Here is a 20,748-nt window from a genome sequence, read left to right as displayed (position 1 = left end):
AGTAGGCATATAGCATTCGGAAGGGCAAAGATTTGTTTGGCCTGTCACTCACTGCTGCATCCCCAAGAGCCTAGGAGAATAGCTGGCACAGAGCAGGTGCTCAATAAATGTTAGTAAATGAATGAGTGAGGTGCCCAATGGAAGAGACCAGTGAAGAGGCCATATCCAAGCCCGAGGACACGGGGCCAGTAACAATCAGGACTGTGAAATGGAGCCAACCAGTGGGGAGGAATGGATGGGAGTGACTGGGGCTTGGAGAGACCAAACCGAGACTTGGGGAGGGGGACCACTGCATTGTCTAGAACACCTGAGAATGTCTCTGTGGATGAGAAAGGAGGTGTTAAAAGTTTAAAACCCAAGTCTGGCCATTTTCTCTGTGGCCAGAGGAAAAAATGACCAAACTCACAGACATTGACAAGGCAATTCCACAATTAAAGGATCTAAATAAGACTCTAAAAGCATTCCACCTAGAATTCATCCAACTCCAGGAGAGTTGATACCTGCATAACTGGAAATGAGGTCAGAGACAGGGTACAGACAGGACTTTGAATCTGTAGTGTTTCACCTTTGAAAAAAAAAATAAGAAAGAAAGTTGTAAAATCTCTGGGGGCAGTTTACTGTGGTGGTGAAAGGCACAGATTCTCTCAAAACAGGCTCTCTGAGCTCAAGTCTAGGATCCTGCTTGTTAGCTGTGTGTCCCCATACAAGAGACTATAAGCCTCTAAGGGCCTTAATCTCTTCCTCTGTAAGAGGGAGACAATCAGAGCCCCTCTCTCAGACAGTTGTGTTACAAGTAAGTAAATTATGGCATGGAAATCACCTATGTAAGCAGCAGCTATTGTGATGGACATGGAACCTGCTAGCATTTGTTAAAAGGGGAGTTGGCACACTGGTGTTCATGATAAGTTTCTTAGGTTTTTAAATAATTACAGTTAATAAAAATAAAACTTCCCCCAACCAAAGGCATATTTCCTTCTGGTTATATCCTCAACTGACAAGGAAATTAACCCCTATGAAGCCACCAAATAAATAAGTAAGAGAAGAACAGGATAAATACATGCCAGTAATTCTCAAAGTGTGGTCCTGGAGCCTGCAGCACCAGCAGGACCTGGGGAATCTGTTAGGAATGCAAACTCTCAAGCCATGCCCCAGACACACTGAATCAGGAACTGTGGGTCTGAGGCCAGGCAGTTGGTGTTCTGACATGCCCTGCAGGGGATTCTGATGCATGCTAGAGGCCATCACTCAGAACCAAATAAGGAACCATGTGGCTTGAGATCCCAAAGTAACCCAGGCAGCTGAATGTCTGTGATAATGATGCTGCCACTGGCAGGGAGCATCTTTATCAGCCTCCTTGGGTAAGCCACTCTCACTATTAACCCATTAACTACTCACAGGGAAAGTTGGGAGAACTACTTTAGCAATATGCCCAGGAGATACTACAATCTCACTTTTCCTAACCCCTACCTGGTGGGGTAGACTGGACTCAACTAAAGTGAGGGGGTCTCTCTTGTGAATTTCTCTTAGGAGGACAGTATCTGACTATAACTCCAGAATAATTCATTGTTCATTCACGGAGATCTTAATCTCTCCAATTCTCTCAGTGCCTCTGCACCCCCAAATCCACCACCACCACCACCAGAGTATGCTACACAGGTGCCAACAATACCCCTTGTGCTCTAAATGTCTCTTAGGGCAGTAGCATTTGTCCTACATGTCCCATTCCTGGCGTTCTCAGGCAGGGAATTTCCAACAGTGGTCGTTCGAAATATGAGAGAACTGTCAAAATGCTATAAAGGTATCTTTGTAAATTGCAAAATAGATAAAATAAAAATGATGGGGTTTGTTCTACTCTAGTATTTATGCTGCAAATTTATCATCAAGATAGAAGTTAAAAACAAAGACATACTGTGAGTTTATGTTCCTGGGAAAGTTTGTACAGGGTGAGGAGTAGCCAGAAATGATGACTTGGGGTGATTTAGTGCCTTTATCAGTGAATACTGAAGAGATATCCAATAAATATTTGTTGAATGAATTAATAAAATGGACTATTCACAGTATACACCTGTGTCTCATCTTTTTCTCTCTCTTTCTCTTTTTCTCTCTCTCCGTCTTCCTCTCCCTCTCCCCCGCCCCCACCCATACACATACTTTAACAAGGCTCTGCCAATCTATCTATGCCTGAGCAGGAAGTCATGACCTTTCCTATGAAAATGCACTTTCTTATATGTTACTCTTATCCCTTCCAACTGTTATAAAAAGTTTAGAAAGAAGAATCCAAAAAATATACATATATATTCAAAGAGAGAAGAGCCAACCTCTTAAAAAAAGAAGAGGGGGAGGTGGGGAAGGACCATAAAAACAAAGCAGTGCTCATTGACCAATGATGAAACCTGACTTCCCTCTGATAAAATCCATGATAATAACTTCTGATCTAGAAAACTAGGCTGCTTGTGTCCTATGAAAAGACTCAAGGGGTGGAATCTCAAAGGTCAGCAAAGTTAACTACAAAGAAGGAACTTAAGTGGATCAATCATGGTTGAACTACTAGATAGAAGGATTAAGTGGCTAATAAAAGGGATGTTCTACTGACCTCTAACACAGGAGGGAGGAGATAATGAGATAAGTAAAGCTGGTGAGGATAATAAGACTATAATTATGGCCAAGTTCAAACTAATGAATGTACATTGGAGAACCCTCTAGATTGTGTGGGGAGAGGAGAATCTGGCCTCCAAACGTTAATGCTGTCTCTAGTGCTTGCAGTGCTTCCAGCTGCATCTCTCTCAGACCAACGTGAAAATGAAACCGTCACAGTGCGTGTTTCAAACATAGTACAGTTGCATTTGTAGTTCAATATGCTGAAAGGAGGAGGCAGAAAGAAGTGAAGTCTCATCACCAGGAAAAATCAACTGTGCTCAGAGGCAGTGCCATAGCAATTCTTTTAAACAGTAACTATTGTGTCTGTTGTTTGTGAACACTAAGTGAGTTTCTCCTATGTATATTGTGGTGAGGTCTCTGCTATGTATATTATGCATTCTGGGATGTTTACAAAACACACAGCTACACATGTGCACATACACTGTCAGTTTCTTTGCTGGAAGATAAAATACAGTAAATTTATAAGTCGATTCTCTTTTTTTCTTAAGATTATTTATTTGAGAGAGAGAGAAAGAGAGCATGTGCACATACATGCAAGCGCAGTGGGGAGTGGCAAAGAGGGAGAGAATCTCAAGCAGACTCCCCACTGAGCCCTGAGCCCCCGGCCCCTGCAGGCTCAATGCAGGGCTCCAACTCAGGACTCTGAGATCATGACCCAAGCCAAAACCAAGAGTCTGGCACTCAACGGACTGAAACACACAGCCCCTTAGTTGATTCCTTTGAGTGTGGGAATTCAGGGTCTGATAACAAAGCAGCAAAATATAAATGTATTAAAGGAAGAGCTTTTGGTTAGGGACAAGCACACAGTCTCCCTTGGCATTTAGGGTGTTTAGTTTTTTCCTGCAGAATGCTTTATATAATTGTTCCCTTAATCTCTTGGGTGAAATAAATGTATGGCAGCTTTACTACACTATTGATTCAAATTATTACTGTAATGACAGGGCTATCCAGGGAGCTGTCACTGAGTTTCTTGAAATGTCCTGATGGCTGTCATGTGTATTATTAAGGAGCCCTACAAAAAAAGCCCCTCCTTGCATGTCCTGAGCCAGAATCACTGATGGCACTGCAGGCCTAATAATGCTCAGGACCCAGGGCTCAGGCCTGGTTATTATGAGCCAAAAGAGAAGATTCTAATGGGTTTGCAGCTGCAGGATCAATGTGCCCAGTGGAGTGACCATAATGTACTCAGCTTCCGTGTTTTAGATCTGCAGTCCTGAATATATGACTGGACATTCACAAAGACAGGACGGAACACAGTTTATAAGACAAGACCCCTCAGGAGACAGAAGACACACTCAGGTCCTGAAAAGAAATTTAAAAAGGGCCTGTTTACAGGTGAGGACAGGGTTAAGAGGACTGACAAGGGATTCTCAGATACCTGAGAGCAGTAGCATCAGGAATCCCTTACCACCTCGAGGACTGAAGAGACATGGAAAGGAAATGATGCTAGAAGAGCCCATTGGGAGCTAGAGCATCATGGGTGAAGAAAAACTCTCTCTCCTCCTTCCCTATGACCCCTGCCACTGCCCACCATAGCTGAACCCCAGTGGGAGCCAGGGTCAGCCTCCTGGGACTAGTACAGAGTAAAAGAGGACAGAGAATGGATCTAGGGCTGGAGCAAAGATGAACAATCTCCAGCCCCCACTGCTCGGAGAGTTCAGATTATAGGGATAGAGGGTTGGGAAGGCATGAAACACTGACAGATGAACACGAGTGCTACAAGGTCAATCACGGCATCACACTGATGTCCTGAAGCCAAGCTGAAGGACACTGACGACTCTTCTCACTGTGGGAGAGAGAAGCAGTCAGGAGTCTGGGATTCATAGGACACGGACCTGGGATTGAGTCCCAGTTCAGCCTCATTCTTGCCATGTCACCTTGGGCAAGCTACTTAACCTTCCCAGGGCCCAGTTTGCACTTCTGGAAAGGAAGCATCATATATAATTGTTTGAGGTCAGATAATGCTTATAAAGAACTTAGCCTGTTCCTGGCTCAGAGTAGACATTCTAAGGTGGTAGTTATTTATATAAAACAGGAAATTAGAATCCCACTAAAGCTGCTTAGGCCAAGGGGGGCAGGCATGATAAGGATGAGGGATCTGTGGTAGAACTCAAGGGTAGGGGAGTAAACCACCTATAGAAAGAGACCACAGGCAGGACCCCAGATGTATCCATTCTCCGTCTCTGGGTTGAGCTTCTTCCCGCACATCTCCATCCTCTTTTCCTCTCTGATACTGATTGTCTCTGTTTTACTGTCCACATACTATGGACCACCCACTATAGTTCCTGAATACACTACAATCATAATAATTTCCAGTCACCCAACTTCACTCTCTGGCTGATTCTCAGCCCTGGCTTTAAATTCCTGGGAGAGAGACATGATTGTGCTGATTGAGGTGAGGAGTCTACACTGGCCCAGTCACCTTCAGCATGCTGGCTCTTTTTTTTTTTTTTTTTTTTTTTTTTTTTGGCCCTTGCAGATCCTACTGTCAACCTCTGGCTGCCTGCCTCTGCCCTGCGAGAATTGCATTCATGTCCTTCATTGACTTTGGCTTCTGTTTGGGGGTGACCAGTGGGGAGCCAGAGCAGGACAGTAAGGGAAAAGAGTAGATGAGGTCAGGATTCCCTCCCTGCACAGTCAGCTTGGGCTGACTTCATCCCTCCACCAAAGGCCACAGCTTCATTCAAAGAGGCCTTCTCTGCAGGATGCACAGGGTTCAGTAACCATTCCCTCTTCTTGTCCCTTCCAGATCAAGGGTTTTAACAGCCTGACTGTTGCCAACGCTTGAGCACTGGCACTATCCCTCTGATCTCTCCATGCCCTGCCCACATATCTGTATATTTTCCCCTTGCTAAATTCTCCTCAAATTAATTTGAATATGCTGTCTGTACCCTGCTGGGATCCTGACCAACACTCAGGTCCAGGGAATGGAGACACTTAGTAAGTGAAGCTTCCTGGTCCTATACACACCAGGGAGCCTTGTGGAGGTAAAAAGACTCCCTGAAGGTGGGAAGCTCAAGGTGTTTTCTACATTGTTATTGCTGCTGTTGTTTTTATTATTACTAATCTTATGAACATCACTAACTGATTCGAACACCTAGCCATTCTCAAAGGTTAGATATTGGATCAGGGTCAGCCTCCATTTCCCACACAATTTAAATGCAGAAGCCCCCCTAGATTGCCACCGCAGGTGTCTTTGTAGCTTGTACACTGTGCTTCTCCCAGCTTTTTACAGGAACCTTCACAGGCCTTTACCTAGGTTCTTTGCCTTTGAAAGAAGACAATACTTTGAAAAGCCTTGATGATCCCCAGTTTCTTAGGCCAAGTCGTGACACTGGCACAACTCTGGGGGACTCAGGACTGACCCAGCTCCCCCCCACAAAAAAAAAGACACAAATTTGTTTGTGTGCAATAGCACGTCTCTGATCACCAGCAAGGGAGGTTATGTGGCTCTCTCCTCTAGAGTGTGACTTTCAGGATCATTGTCAAATCATGTTAAAAGCCCAGAGCCTCAATCCTGGGCCTCTGCCATTCTAGCTCTTCACACACCCCTCTGTGTTCTTCTTTCCACCTAGATAATATACTCTTTTGTCAGTGACTAAATAAACCCATTAACCTGCTTCCAAGATTAGGAGGAGGTTATTCCTATTTAACTGTTTACAATGCACCAGAAATTGCTGAGGGCACTAGGTACAAAATGCAACCCTGGCTCCCCATTATCTCCTTCTACTCAGAGATAACATGCCTGCTGTAAGAAGTAGCATGACCCCCCGGTACTGGGGTTAAACATGCACATTCTTGATGACAAAATACATCCTTCCACATAGCAGAGGTCATTTTTGTAAAATTAAAAGCAAACATCAAGTAGAATCATTTTTCCTGGCTTATAGGATGAAAATGAAAAGTAGAGAAAATAGGGATTAATTTACTAAGTCAGTCATCTGATTTTTTTTCTAGCTTGTTTAAATATTTGTAATTCCAGCATGGGGTCCCACTCCCTAAGCTCAATGTTTCCATCCAGTTGATCTTCCACAGTTATCTGCATGATCTGTTTCCATGGAAACAATGGTGAGGTCACATACCCAGTAGAGTGACTTTTTGGTGTCTTTAGGAGAGTTAGATCTAGTTGAAAAATCTAATTCTGTCATTTAATAGCTGTGTGACCTTAGGCACATTAGTGTACCTCCCTGAGCCTCAGTGTCCTTTTCTGAAAATTGGGAATAATAATAATAGCTCTCTCTAAGAGTTTTTGTTTAAGAATCAGATGAGATTATTTGGGTTATGTATGTGATATGTTTCCTGGTACTCCATGTGCTCAATTGATGTTAGGTGCTTCTGTTTTTATTATATATTAGGAAGTTAGACCATGCATTTACTCTTTTCATTCATTTATTTCTCAAATAATTAGTGAGGTTCATTTGTTACAAATACTGTTCTAGATGCTAAAGATAAAATAGTGAACAAAATTGACAAAGTTCTGTTCTCATGGAGCTCACAGTCTAATTTTGGTGATGGAGATAGACCCTGTACAATAAACCATACTGTATTTCATACTCTATCTGTAGTAATAAATGCTAGAAAGAAGTTTACAGCTGGGTAAGAGGAGAAAGGGGTCAGCTTGCAGAGACAAGAGGAGCTATTTCAAAGAGCATCCTCCCGGGGGGGAGACATTTGAAGAGAAACCAGAAAGGCACATGACAAGATGTACCTCTGGATGTGTAGGCAAGAACAATGGTAGGAAGTAAGTGGAGCAGCAAGTACGTTAGTGAGACAGGGGCATGGAGAGAAAGGGACAATACTCATGGGTCTTAACATGCATCCCAGACTCACAAAAGAGATAAAGGAGGTTGTCAGAGTTGTAACGGACACAATAGAGCATGGTGTTGGAGAGAGAAAGCCCCGAAGTTCTGCTGCCTGCAAGACAATCTCAAGTCGACCACATACCAGCTCTCAGAACTGTCCCCCAACCAGCAGCCTCAGCATCGGCTGGGAACTTACTAGATGTGCAGAATCTCAGGCCCTATCCCAGCCCTAGAATCTGAATTTCAACCAGATCCCCAGGAGATTCATAAATCCACTACATTCTGAGAAGCACTAGCCCAGGACTTGTTATTTAACTTCTCTGGGTCTCAGAAACCTGATCAGCAGAATGGGCATCATAAAAGTAACCCCCTCATAAGGTTATTGTGAATTTTAAATAAGTTTGTGGTGAGAAAATAGGACTTTATGACTGTTATAGACATCTATTAAATGACGTTGGCAACTTTAAAAGAGTAGCTACAGCCCAGAGGCACTGTAATTGCTCAATAAACCTTATACTTTTGCATTTATTCCCTGGTGGGTTAACATGCCAGAAGGCTAGGTCCTGAAGTTTTGAGTCAAAGAGGATGAAATCCCTGTATCCTTTATTAAGCCCCATAAGAACCCAGGGTGCTAAGGGAATGTTCCCCTGGGACTCCCAGGAACTGTCACTATTGCTTGTTGACTATTCTGAACCCCACTTGGACCTTGTACAGGAAAAATGGTACCCAATCCTGCTGCACCTATTCTTGAGACGGCTGACTCCAGAAAGACCCATTTCTTTGGTTATATTATGAAGGTCATCTTCACATGTGAGGAGAGTAGTGGAGGGGCTCCTGGGTAGCTCAGTCAGTTGAGTATCTTACTCCTAATTTCCACTCAAGTCATGATCTCATGGGTCATGGGATCAAGCCCTATGTTGGGCTCCATGCACAGTGGGGAGTCTACTTGAGATTCTCTCCCTCTGTCCCTCCCTCCACTTTCTTTCTCTCAAATAAATAAATCTCTAAAAAAGAGAGAGAGAGTGGAGCCCTATTATCAGCAGTGCCTAGAGAAGTCAGGTCTCTCTGACAGTGGAAATGGTTTTCAGGGACCTACCCACACTGTCTGACCTTGTTCTCCTGTGACTCATTGTTCTCAACAATGGTTTTCCTCCATGGGAAACTGCCTCACTCCAGAGAGGCTCAAACCTGAATATTGGCCTGGATACCACTGTATTTTCAAGTGCAAGATAGTGTTTCTCCAGCTAACATGGCAGTTGTCAAAACTACCTCATTCCCAACTGTGTTACTATAAATCTCCAAACTATCATTGTGTAGAAAGACAAAATCTGTATATTGAGTATGAGCTTATAACTTTCTATTAAATGACGTTGGCAACTTTAAAAGAGTAGCTAAGCAGTTGGCTCTGCAGAGAGACTCTGGTCTGGTTTCCAACTCCAGCTCAACCCCATCATGCCCTCACTCCAGTTACTTAATCTGCTTAAAATTCAGTTTCCTCATCTGAGACTTGGGGTGAGGGTGACAAAAGGACCCAATTCACAGGGGCATTGTAAAAAATAAATAAATAAATCAGGACTTTTAAAAGTCCTGAAAGGACATTAACCATTCTAAAAATATTAGCAATCATCATTACTGTTGTTACTGTCTGCGATTCCAGGTGTGTTGCATACTAAGTCAAAGAGGAAACTCTCAGACAGATGGGGCCCATTCTTCGGCTAAGACAATATGAAAGAGCAATGTTCTGCTAGTAGGAACAAAAAAAAATTGGTAATACTGGGCTGGGATGATCACAATGAGAATGGAGAGAAGCCAACAATTCAGGAGATATTTTTGTTTTTGTTCTTGTTTTTAAGATTTTATTTATTAAAAAAAAAAAGATTTTATTTATTTATTCATGAGAGGCACAGAGAGAGAGGCAGAGACACAGACAGAGGGAGCCCGATATGCCAGGACCCAGATCATGCCCTGAGCCAAAGGCAGACGCTCAACCACTGAGCTACCCAAGCGTCCCAGGAGATATTTTTGAAATAGGACTTTATGACCTGTTATGGACATGAGGTGAGGAGAAATAGAGTCAAGTTTTCCAATTGACATTCTTACATGGATGGTAATGGCATTACATTCCAGGGGGGACACAAAGAAAGGTTCATGGAAGAGGACGAAGGGTTTAAAGACAGTTTGTAAACTCTGGGAGAATACATGCTCTGCATAAAAAATGTGTAATTGTTCAGAATACAGGGTTAAGAAAACACAATAAAATATGCCAAAATCATTCTTCACGGGCAGCCCAGGTGGCTCAGCGGTTTAGCGCCACCTTCAGCCCAGGGCCTAATCCTGGAGACCCGGGATGGAGTCCTACATCGGGCTCCCTGCATGGAGCCTACTTCTCCCTCTGCCAGTGTCTCTGCCTCTCTCTTTCTCTCTGTGTCTCTCATGAATACATAAATAAAATCTTTTTTTAAAAAAAAAGCATTCTTCATGAAGGAAATTCAATCACAGTGAGATTAGAATGTTTAAATTCAAAAGGACTGACAATACCAAGTGTTGGTGAAGATGTGCATGGACCGGAACTCTCATTCACCATGGATTGCAGCGTAAATGGATATCACTTTGGGAAAATGTTTGGTAGTATTTATTAAAGCTAAAATATGCTAGCAATTTCACTCCTGGGCATCTACACAGTCTAAGTGAATGATGAGTCCACGAAAATACGTGTATGAAAATGTTCTGAGTGGTATTATTCATAATTGACAAAAACTGAAAGCAAGCTAAATGTCCTAAATGTAGAATGAGTAAATAAACTGCAATGTGTTCACACTACGTAATAGTGCACAGCGATGAAGAAACATAAACCACTGAATGTCACAGGCAAAATATTGACTGGAAGTATCCAAATATTTTTAAAATAGCAATGAATAGTGATGTTTATCTAAAATGCAAGAAAAGGCAGCACTAGTCTATGAAACTATGTGAGTGGAAATGACAGTTACATTGGTCGGTGGCGGGGTGGGGAGTATTATCTGTGAGAGAGCACAAGGAAGCCAGCCACAAGGGGCACTGGAAATGTCCGTATCTTGATCAGAGTGGTAGTTTCCTAGATGGACACATATGAAAAAAAATCACTGAGCTGTACATTTTAAATGTATACAGTCTATTTTGTGAAGGTTTTATCTCAATAAAAGAGTAGATTTCAAAAGGAATATAGGGCTAAAATATTTGAACATCCCTTGAAACAACACACATTAAGGACACTTGGCATACACTGGAAATACAGGCTGAGGTGCTTTCATATTCAAAATTAGGTTTTGGCTCTAAAAGGACTATTAAATACTGTTTATGGTCATTCTTGGAATTTTTAGTGGTTTTGGTATTTGTCAACACGGCCCCAGTGGAATCTGTGATAAGCCTCCAGAGGGAGCCAATTGGGCAGGTCTCAAGGGGAGTGGGTCTCCTAACTGTCCTCATGAACCTCCAGGGAGCTCGGAACAGCTGAGTATATGTCACAGAGCTGCCACTAGAGGACACCCCTGGGAGCCTCTGCTAGGACCTGCCCCTGAGCTGTGGCTCCTATAGGCTTCCTAGAGACAACCCTCATCAGCAGCCTTCTCAGTAGCAACCCACAAGCTTATAGTTCCTGATACAAACAGCAGATGGTGTGTCAGCCCAAGGTGGCTGTGCATTCTTCTTTCGGGGAAGCTTCTGTCCAGCTGCTTCCTTTCTTGGGCCTCACTTCTAGTCTTATAAATTCCAAGATTTCATGATGCTGTAGCTCAAGGGCTCCTCTATTTGTTATCTGTTCATCCAGTATTTATTGACCACCTACCATGTGGATGGAGGACATGGCTGCAAACAGGACAGAAATGGCTCCTGTCCATATAAAACTTGACTCTCTAATGAGGAAGACAGACAGGAAACAGGATGTATTCAAATTATAGTTAGCGATATGAAGAAAATGACTATGGATGATATGGAAGACGACAATTTTAGATGGGGTGGTCAGGACTGCCTTTCCTAGGAAGTGGCATTTAAATGGAGGCTTGAATAATGGGAAGAGTGTAACTAGGGGGAAAGAGCCTGGTGCAGGGAAAAACAAGTAAGTGCCAAGATCAGAGTAGGCAGTTCTAAGCTGGCATCCCTGCCACCCCAGCATGAACTGCCTGTGGGGGAATAGCAGTTAGAAGTGCCAAGCCCATCTCTCTGCTCCTTTTACTTGGTATCAAGAGGCAGCAGTGTTCTCTGGTTTTCCATCTCCTCATCACAGAGAGGAAACAGCAATTTTCCACCAAGAAACACCAGTATTTGGGAACTAAACAACCCAGGAGTTACAACTCAACATGCAAGCAGGGAAACCTATTGGATTTAGAACGCATTTGCTCAGAATAGAGGCAGAGACGCATCGAGACAGTTCCAACAGGAAATAAACAATGAAATAGTAAGTAAGTGCTGGGTCCCCAGGTGGAATTACATGTACAGAAAAAGGAATGACTCTCAACCCTGCTTGGTCCCCCCATTACCCATGCTTCCTTAGTACCCTGGGGTTACAGAGCCCCTTGGTAATTATCACATTGGATTGCTATTGTTGGCTTGCAGGCCACTCTCTCCTCACCAGGGTATGAGCTACTGGGGGCAGAGACCATGTGGAGATTGTCTTGCCTACTGCAGCTCCTAGTTCATTAGGTGGCACACTCAGCAAATGTTAGAGAAATGAATGTGTGCACAGGTTCATGAGTTAATGCACCAACTCAATTCAACTGATAGTTACTGAGTACTTACTATGTGTAGGTTATTTCTCCTGATGCTAATGATACAGCAGTAAGTAGAACAAGAAAAAAAATCCTAACCTTATGAAGCTTGTCCGCTAGTTGAGGACCGAGCAGGCAGTAAAATCAGTAAGTGAGGAGGCCGGGTGGCTGCTGTGGAGTGAGTGAGGGTGAGAGTACAAAGTAAGAAAGCCAGAGAGTTAACAGGGGGCCCCACAGTGTAAGACCAAGCATAAGCCCTGGAAGGACTTGGCCTTGACTTTGAGAAAGATAAAAAGCCATCAGATAGCTCTGAACAAAGGATGATATAATCCAACTTATATTTTTAAAGGATCAGGAAAAACTCCACTTGGTATTAGAGCTGAGGGCTGCAGTTCCATCCTGTCCAGTTATATAACCACCAAAAGAGATGCCCCTTACCTGGGGCAAGAATAAAAGAAACACATGTCTGACGCTCTCTCTGGGAGTCACATAGAGAAAAAGCAATTTGAACAACACTCTAAAAGGACCGGCTTCAGAGTTTAGCTACCACAGCACCAATGATACCATCTGTCTCCTTGCACCTTTTCCCCCAGTTTTATTGGGATGTAGTTGACATATAACACTGTACTGGTTTAAGGTGGACAACATAATTATTTGATATGTATATATACTGCAAAATGATCACCACGATAACTTAGTTAACATCCATCACCTCATCACTCCATGTAGTTATAAACTTTTTCTCTTGTGATAGGAACTCCTCAGATCTACTCTCTTAGCAACTTTTAAATATACAATACAGTATTGTTAGTCATAGTCATTTGCAAAAATAAATGCCCAGGGCGATGAGTGGCAGCCTAGAAGGTGAGCATTGCCCAATTTAGCACCAATCTGAGGGTCATTTCAGAGGCCAGAGCTCCCTGTCAGGGTTTCCAGGAATTTAGAGTGAAGACTTATAGGGCATACAGAGCTTGTCTGGGGTGTGAAGATTGCTTCGTAAAATCCCTTTTCAGCAGCCAGGGCCCACCATGCAGGAGCTTGGAGCAAGGGGATGCCATCAGCTAGGATATATCCAAAAGGATCACTCTTACTGCCATCTCTCTGCCATCCAACAAGCAAGTGACCCTCCGTCCATATACTGAAATCAAAATCCTAAGAAGCCTCTTACCCTTTGTTAGAGATCTCTTGACCTCCTCTTCTTGTCACACCTTCCTGTCACAATTTCAGTAAGTCCCTGGATCCACCCCATGACTGCCACCTATAACTGATTTCTTTTAGGAGCTTTGTGGTTTTTAACAGTCACTGTTGGTCAGAGAGAAACCTTCATTTCTATCTCTCTGGGTTTTCCTTAAAACCAGCAAGAGTCCATATCTCAGTGCATATGCCTCACATCCTGTCCCCAGCACTTACCGTTTTTGCCTATCCAGCTGGATTTCACTTTGGGAAGCACCATCACCCCCAGACACCCCCCCCCCCATGAGTCCCTGAGGTTGATTCCCTGGCTCCTTGTGAGAGGGTCAGTGGGTTAAACCAATCAGAATCAGGGTGTTGAATTCAGATACAAGCCAGGCCCATGCATGTCGTCCTTGGGATATTTGCTGATATTATTTGGAAAAGCATGCTCTTTGCCCTACCAGGATTGCTAAAGTGGCAAAGTTGAAGCCTTTGGCTACTGATTGGCCACAACTCAGAGAAAGCCTGCCTGTGAACAAGGCCATCACAGAAGAAAACAGAGCTAAAGTACAAAGAAGGAAAGCTTCATGGCCACCCCAATAGAGCACCTGGACCTAGCCATGCCTGAAGCCAATGCTTCCCTGGACTTTTTAGATACAGGAGTTGTGCTAGTTTCCTATGGCTGCTGTCACAGATTACCACAAATTTGGTGACTGAAGACACATATTTATTTATTCTTTTGCACTTCTAAAGGTCAAAAGTCTAAAATCAAGACATCAGCAAGGCTGTGTTCCTTCTGGAGGCTTCAGGGGAGAATCCATTTTCTTGCCGTTTCTAGCTCCTGGAAGCCACCTGAATTCCTTGGCTTTGGCTTCTTCCTCACATGACTCCACCCTTTCGCTTCCATCCTCATATCTCCTACTCTACAGTTAAACCTCTATTTTTTCCTTAGAAGGACCCATGGGATTATTTTGCAAACTCCTCCTCCCATGATCCAAAATAATCTCCTTATCTCAAAATCTTTATTTAATCAGGACTGCAAAGCTCCTTTTTGCCATTTAAGATGACATGTTCATGGGTTCTGGGGATTCAGGTGTGGACACTTTGGGGTGCCACTAGACAGCCTACTACAGGAGTCAATGTATTCTTTTTGTTTGTTTATTTGATCCATTTTAAGCTGGAATTGTCACTTACAATGGGAAGAGTCCAGGTACATATTCCTAAATCCACAACATCATTTTACTTCTGGGGAACACACAACCCTGTTTAATTCAGTTAATCCAATCAGAGTTCTAATTTCTTTGTATCACTTCAGTATTTTTAATTTCAGATGACAGAGTAGAGGTTAGGAATGCAGATTTTGGATTCAGTTTTTGTCTACATCCTGCCCTTTACACTCACCCAGTTAAGCCTTTTTAAACTACAATTCTTTTGACCTAACAAATGGAGATAATAAAAGCACCTGCTTCGGATGGCGATTGTAAAAATTAAATGAGATAATGAATGTACTGTGCTCAAAGAACAGTATCAATGCTCCCTAAACAATACTCTTTCCACTAGGATTGCAGACGTGACTCCTTCCATCTGGCATTACGCTAATTTTATATACAATGTGTCTCAATTAATTACTACATTTTATTTAGCTCCTTGAGAAATGGCTCCAGACTCAGAGAATGAACCTCAGCAGATCTTCACACCAACACCCTTGTTTTAAAGGTGATGTTGTCAAGTACTTTCACAGAACAGAAAATTGAACCAAATTTTTGCAAGTTGGCCATGCCTCCCTCCTTGATCTTCTCCCTTTATTGCTAATATCACTCTGCCTCCAGAGTAACCCTATCCTATCTATGAGATCTATATCTTTCAGCCACTCTAGGCAAATACTCTTCTTCATATGCATATAATTTTGTTCTTTCCTCCAGCTTATCTGATAACCATGATTTTTCATGTTCTTACAGAAAATGTGATTGTTACTCCCTTCTGTCAAATTCCACTCAACACTTAATGTTCTAGTTTAACTCAAGAGAAATTTTATCAGTCTGGCATTCCCTAGGCATCACATCTGTTTGCAGGACACCTCCCTGGATGGAGTCATGGGTTTTTGGAAGTTGGTGATCCACGTTTCAACATAACAGGGAACAATAGGCAATAACCTTCCTGAGTGGTTCGGCTTTAGTGGACTGCAACTCAGCAAGGGGCAGTCATCTGTGACAACTGACAGTTACACTGTGTGACTCATGGAGGCTGAAGTTTCCATGTATTTTATACCTCAGATACAGGCTAACTAGAGGAAACATGACAGGGATTTCCTAGAGAAAGGGCAATTGATGCTGAAATTTTACCTGGATACCTACCCATCCCAGCATCCTCCCACCCACCCACTCTCTCGTCTTCTGCTCTCTCCTATGAAGAATCTTTGACATTTATCCCTACACATTTAAGAATATTTTTTAGTTTGTTCATACAATTAATTAAAATATACTTATGGAAGAAATTTTCATTTCCATCTATTCAGCTAGTGATCCCTATATTACTGAAGAGAGCAGAAATTGCATCTCATGAAAGGCATTAGGCCACTTCTGAGCTTCAGGTTGATCTAAACTACTATGGCAATTCTTTCTCTCCTTGCCAGTAATTGTCCTACATGTGGGCATGTAACCATATTCTTCTGTCTAATGAGACATCAGAAGTCTGCTGGGAAAGCTTCTCTTTGCTGATGAGGCAATAGAGCTTCGAGAGGAAAAAGTCCTTTTGTTTTCTTTCCTTTCTGCTTGGATTGGAGAGACTGATGCTTAGAGCAGTGGCAACCATTTTTTCCCCATGAAGTAAAGGCCAAAAACAATCTTAGAAACACCGACCCCTACTCTGATCTCATTGAGCTGCTAAAACATCCCATTATGTGATATATGTAGATATCTTTATTATTTAAGCCACAATACACAGGATATTTTGTCACCTGCAGCTGAATGGATTCTAAGTGATACACCATCTAATTCTTTGTTTTCTAGGTGGACTGTTAAATAAAACTTAACCCTCCCTATGCCTGCCTTAAAAATTACATGCATAGAGATGGCAGCAGCACCTTCTTATTGAACAACTTTTTTTTTTAATTTTTATTTATTTATTTATGATAGTCACAGAGAGAGAGAGAGAGAGACAGGCAGAGGGAGAAGCAGGCTCCATGCACCGGGAGCCCGATGTGGGACTCGATCCCGGGTCTCCAGGATCGCGCCCTGGGCCAAAGGCAGGCGCCAAACCGCTGCACCACCCAGGGATCCCTTATTGAACAACTTTTAAAGTGGAGTCAAGTGTTAACAAGTCCCCAAATGGTAGGTATGTATCTCAGGATGCTCAGTTCCCCCACTGAGTCTACTGAACAAGGTCTTTAGCTCCCCTAAGCAGTCAATTGAGTGCATTTCTGGGTTCATAACACCCAAATATTGTAGAACTTGATCTCTGAATTCTCAGCTATGAAGGAAGGTGAAAGCCCCAGTATAAAGCTGATTTCAAGAAAAAAAAGTGAGAGTAATAGACTCAAGAGCCATATTTCCCATGGACATTGCTAATTATAAATGGCAACTTAATCACACAGTTTCCAGTTTAGACTGTAACTAACATAAGACCTTTTTTTTACTGTAGCTTTGCATCTGATAAGGAAATTAGAAATCTCAATATAAAGTTATCAAGGGACAAATTAAAAATATTACATAGGGGTCACTGAGTCAGAGGAAGTTATTAACCTAAGGCCTAAACATTTTAGAGCTTCCTGGAGCTCCTGGGTGGTTCAGTTGGTTGGACATCCAATTCTTGATTTCAGCTCAGGTCATGATCTCAGGGTCCTGGGATTGAGCCCCATCTCAGACTCTGTGCCTAGCGTGGATTCTGCTTGGGATTCTCTCTCTCCCTCACCCTCTGCCCCTTCCCCTGCTTGCTCACTTTCTCTCTTTCCCTAAAATGAATGAATCTTTAAAAAAATTTTAATTTAAAAATAAGCATCTTAGAGCTTTCCCAAGGCACATCTACAAAAAGTATTACACACCTGATGATACTTGAGACTAAGACCTAAAACAGTTAAATAAGCACTAGCTCACAAGTAAGGGAGTCCAGTAGGGCTGCAGATGGAAATCAGACATTCCACACAGAAGAAACTTCTAAATACATTACCACAGGCTCCCAAATGAAGATGCAGGTCAACCACCAAAAAACAGGCCAGTAGTTTATGTCTCAAAAGGCCTCACAAAGTAGAATTCATTCCCTTGGTAAATTTACTAGTCTCCAAGGGCTGACCCCTCAGTATTAGAGGCTCAGAAAGCTGACTTTCCTAGCACAAAAAGATCAGTTCCTTCTTCAGATATGGAATCCTATTACTAAAGCTCATGAGACTTGTTATAAAACTGAAATGTCAACTTATTAATGCAAAATGATAAGTGACTGACATAGGAACTTTTAAAAGTTCTTTCAATTAATCCAGTCTCTTCATAGAGCCCAATGTACAAGGAGGGGGCACATCTATTTTATCTTAAAGTTTAATGGAATCAAAAGGCACTGAGTTTGTAGAAACATCACATGAGATAACCTGATACAGCCTATGCACTCTGAAAATGGCCTTGCCAATGGACCAAAGTCCACTGACTACTTCCTTCAACTATCTCTATAAGGAATGCCCTTGCCAATGGGACTAGAATCCTCCAAGTTTGTTGGTAACGCCCTTGTCCTCTGGACAGAGTCTAGATGTCCATTACCAAAAATTGCCTCCAAGATTATCCTTTTTCTCAGCTTTGGTGAACACATTAAAATCCCTTTGACCAACATGGTTTTTATTAGACATGTTCATTCATTCAGTCAGATTGCTAAGAAATCTTGTAGCCTAGAAACCATCTCTTTTTCAGTTGTTCAGAACCATTATACGTTGCTATTAGGGTTTAAATCTCAGAATACAATCCTGAGGGCACCTGGTTGGTTCAGTGGTTGAGCGTCTGCCTTTGGCTCAGATCATGATCCTGGGGTCCTGGGATCAAGTCCTGCATCAGGCTCCCCACAGGAAGTCTGCTTCTCCCTCTGTCTATGTCTCTGCCTCACTCTCTGTGTCTCTCATGAATAAATAGATAAATTTTTTTTAAAAAAAGAATACAATCCTGAATAATGTCCCATAAGAGTGTCCAAGTGGTGTCTACAAAGCCCACATTGGACCTGGAATTCCATGTTGGATCAGTAACACATGACCATCATGGTTCCCTTCCTATCTGTTCATTCACTCCTTCCTTCCTTCCTTTAATCAATAGATATTTATTGGGTAACTGGTACACAGCAAGAAACAAAACAAACAAAAGCTCCTGTCCTCATGGAGTTCATGTTCTATCAGGAGGAGATAGTACACAAATATACATATTACGTCAGATGGTAAAAAGTGGAATGAAGAAACATAAAGCGAGGAAGGTGGATAGAAGTTTCTGGGAGTGGAGTATGCAGTTTCTAAAATATGGAGTTGGGAGTCCTCATTTAAAAGATAACATTTAAGCAAAGACCTGAGAGGTATGTATGCCATAAGGATATTTAAAGAAAGATAATTCCAGGAAAAGGAAGAAGTGTGTGCAACTAGAGCCAGGTGGATCAGAAGAGAGAAACAGAAGATGAGCTCAGGGAATTAACAGTGAGCTGGATCAAGTAGGACCTCTGCCTATGTCTACCCAATACCAGATACATAGACAAAACTAAAACATACCATTGATGAAAATGTTCTCGTCCCTCTGGCCCATGTAAACAATTGGGCTTTCTGGTTCTTTAAAGATTATATTAAGCAAACTTAAGGCAGCGTCCCTACATTCATTCAATCAATATTGCTCGGTTCCTACCTTGGGATAGACCAGGATGATACCATAATGGAAAAGAGTTTGTAGTCTAATGGGGCAGACAGACATCAAGCAAATAACTACTTGATCTCTAATGAGATAAGGGCTCTTCCAATAAGGAGACTATTGGATACCTCAAGAGATATAGTCTAGTCTGGGAAGTCAAGAGAAGATTTTTTAGGAGAGCAGACATTTAAGTAAAGACTCAAAGATGAGAAGTTAATTGGGGAAAGGAAGAAAAGCAGCAAAGAAAGGAAACTATACTAAAAAGATGAAAGTAAGGTAAGGGAAGACTTGACACAGTCATTGAAACAGAAAGAATAGTATGGATGGAGGGAGATGAGCAAGAGGAAGAGTGGCAGTGAATTGGGCTACACAAGTCAGTGGGAGCCAGATACACAGGTGAGGGCAGAACATTGAGTTTGGATTTCCTCCCAGCACAGTGGGAAGGCACGAAAAATTTGGGATCGTCCATCCATTCCTTCTGCAGATATTTTTTTAAGGCCCACTAGGTGCCAGATGTTGTCCTCGGCTCTAGAATGTTGCCCTATGTCACTCACAGACCAACAAGGAAGGCAGGAAGTAGCATAAACCAAGCAACTATGGAATATCCACAGTCTTACAGCTCTGGAGACACTTAAATGGCTCTAGGTCTGAGATTTTATACTACCTACCACATTTACCTGTTTATAAAGTCTTTTAAGAAGTGTTTGTTTTCTCCATTTTATAGCTGATAAAACTAAGATACAGAGAGGCTTAAGGAATTTACAAAAACATACAGTATGTGATGGATTTAGGATTTGTGACAGATTATGTTTTCCAAACCTGACCATGACAATTCTTCCTATCCTACACACTCTTTTTGCTAAATGACCTTCACATCCCTCCCATTGAATGGCAGAGAGTAAATGCCCTTCCTTTGAATGTGGGTGGGCCTGTGACTGTGGTGGAAAGGATAGTATGTGATTGCAGTTGTGAAAAAACACACCTCCTGTGTGTTTTCCCTTTACTACTCACACAGAGTATTTCACTTCCGACACTTCTGGTCATCAAATGTGTGTAGCATTCCCCCCCACCCAAGCAATTCTCTGGGACATCAGTGGAGTGTCCTACAATTCAATTCAATTCAATTCAATTCAATTCAATTCTGACATTATCTACCTGGACTTGGCATCAGACTCCACAGGTGAAGGGCTCAGTCCCACAAGACTGCCCCCCTCCATACACACACACTTCAGATGGCAATCTCAAGTCCCAGCTTGTCATCTATACATCTGACTGGGTATAAATCAATGTTCCCACAACCCTCTCCTTGGGTTCCATAATTTACTAGAATGGTTCACAGAACTCAGGGAAATCTGCTCACCAGTTTATTATAAAAGAATATGATAAAGGATACAGATGAGCATCCAGATGGAAGAGATACATAGGGCAAAGTATGTGGGAAGGGGCACAGAGCTTCTAAGCTCTCTCCAAGAGCACCACTCTCTCAGCATCTCCACCTGTTCAATGACCCAGAAGCTC

Source organism: Nyctereutes procyonoides, unplaced genomic scaffold (assembly GCF_905146905.1).
Source record: "Nyctereutes procyonoides isolate TBG_1078 unplaced genomic scaffold, NYPRO_anot_genome, whole genome shotgun sequence".
In the NCBI taxonomy this organism is placed as follows: Eukaryota; Metazoa; Chordata; class Mammalia; order Carnivora; family Canidae; genus Nyctereutes; species Nyctereutes procyonoides.
The sequence above is the reverse complement of the archived record's forward strand: the minus strand, read 5'-3'. Positions refer to the sequence as shown.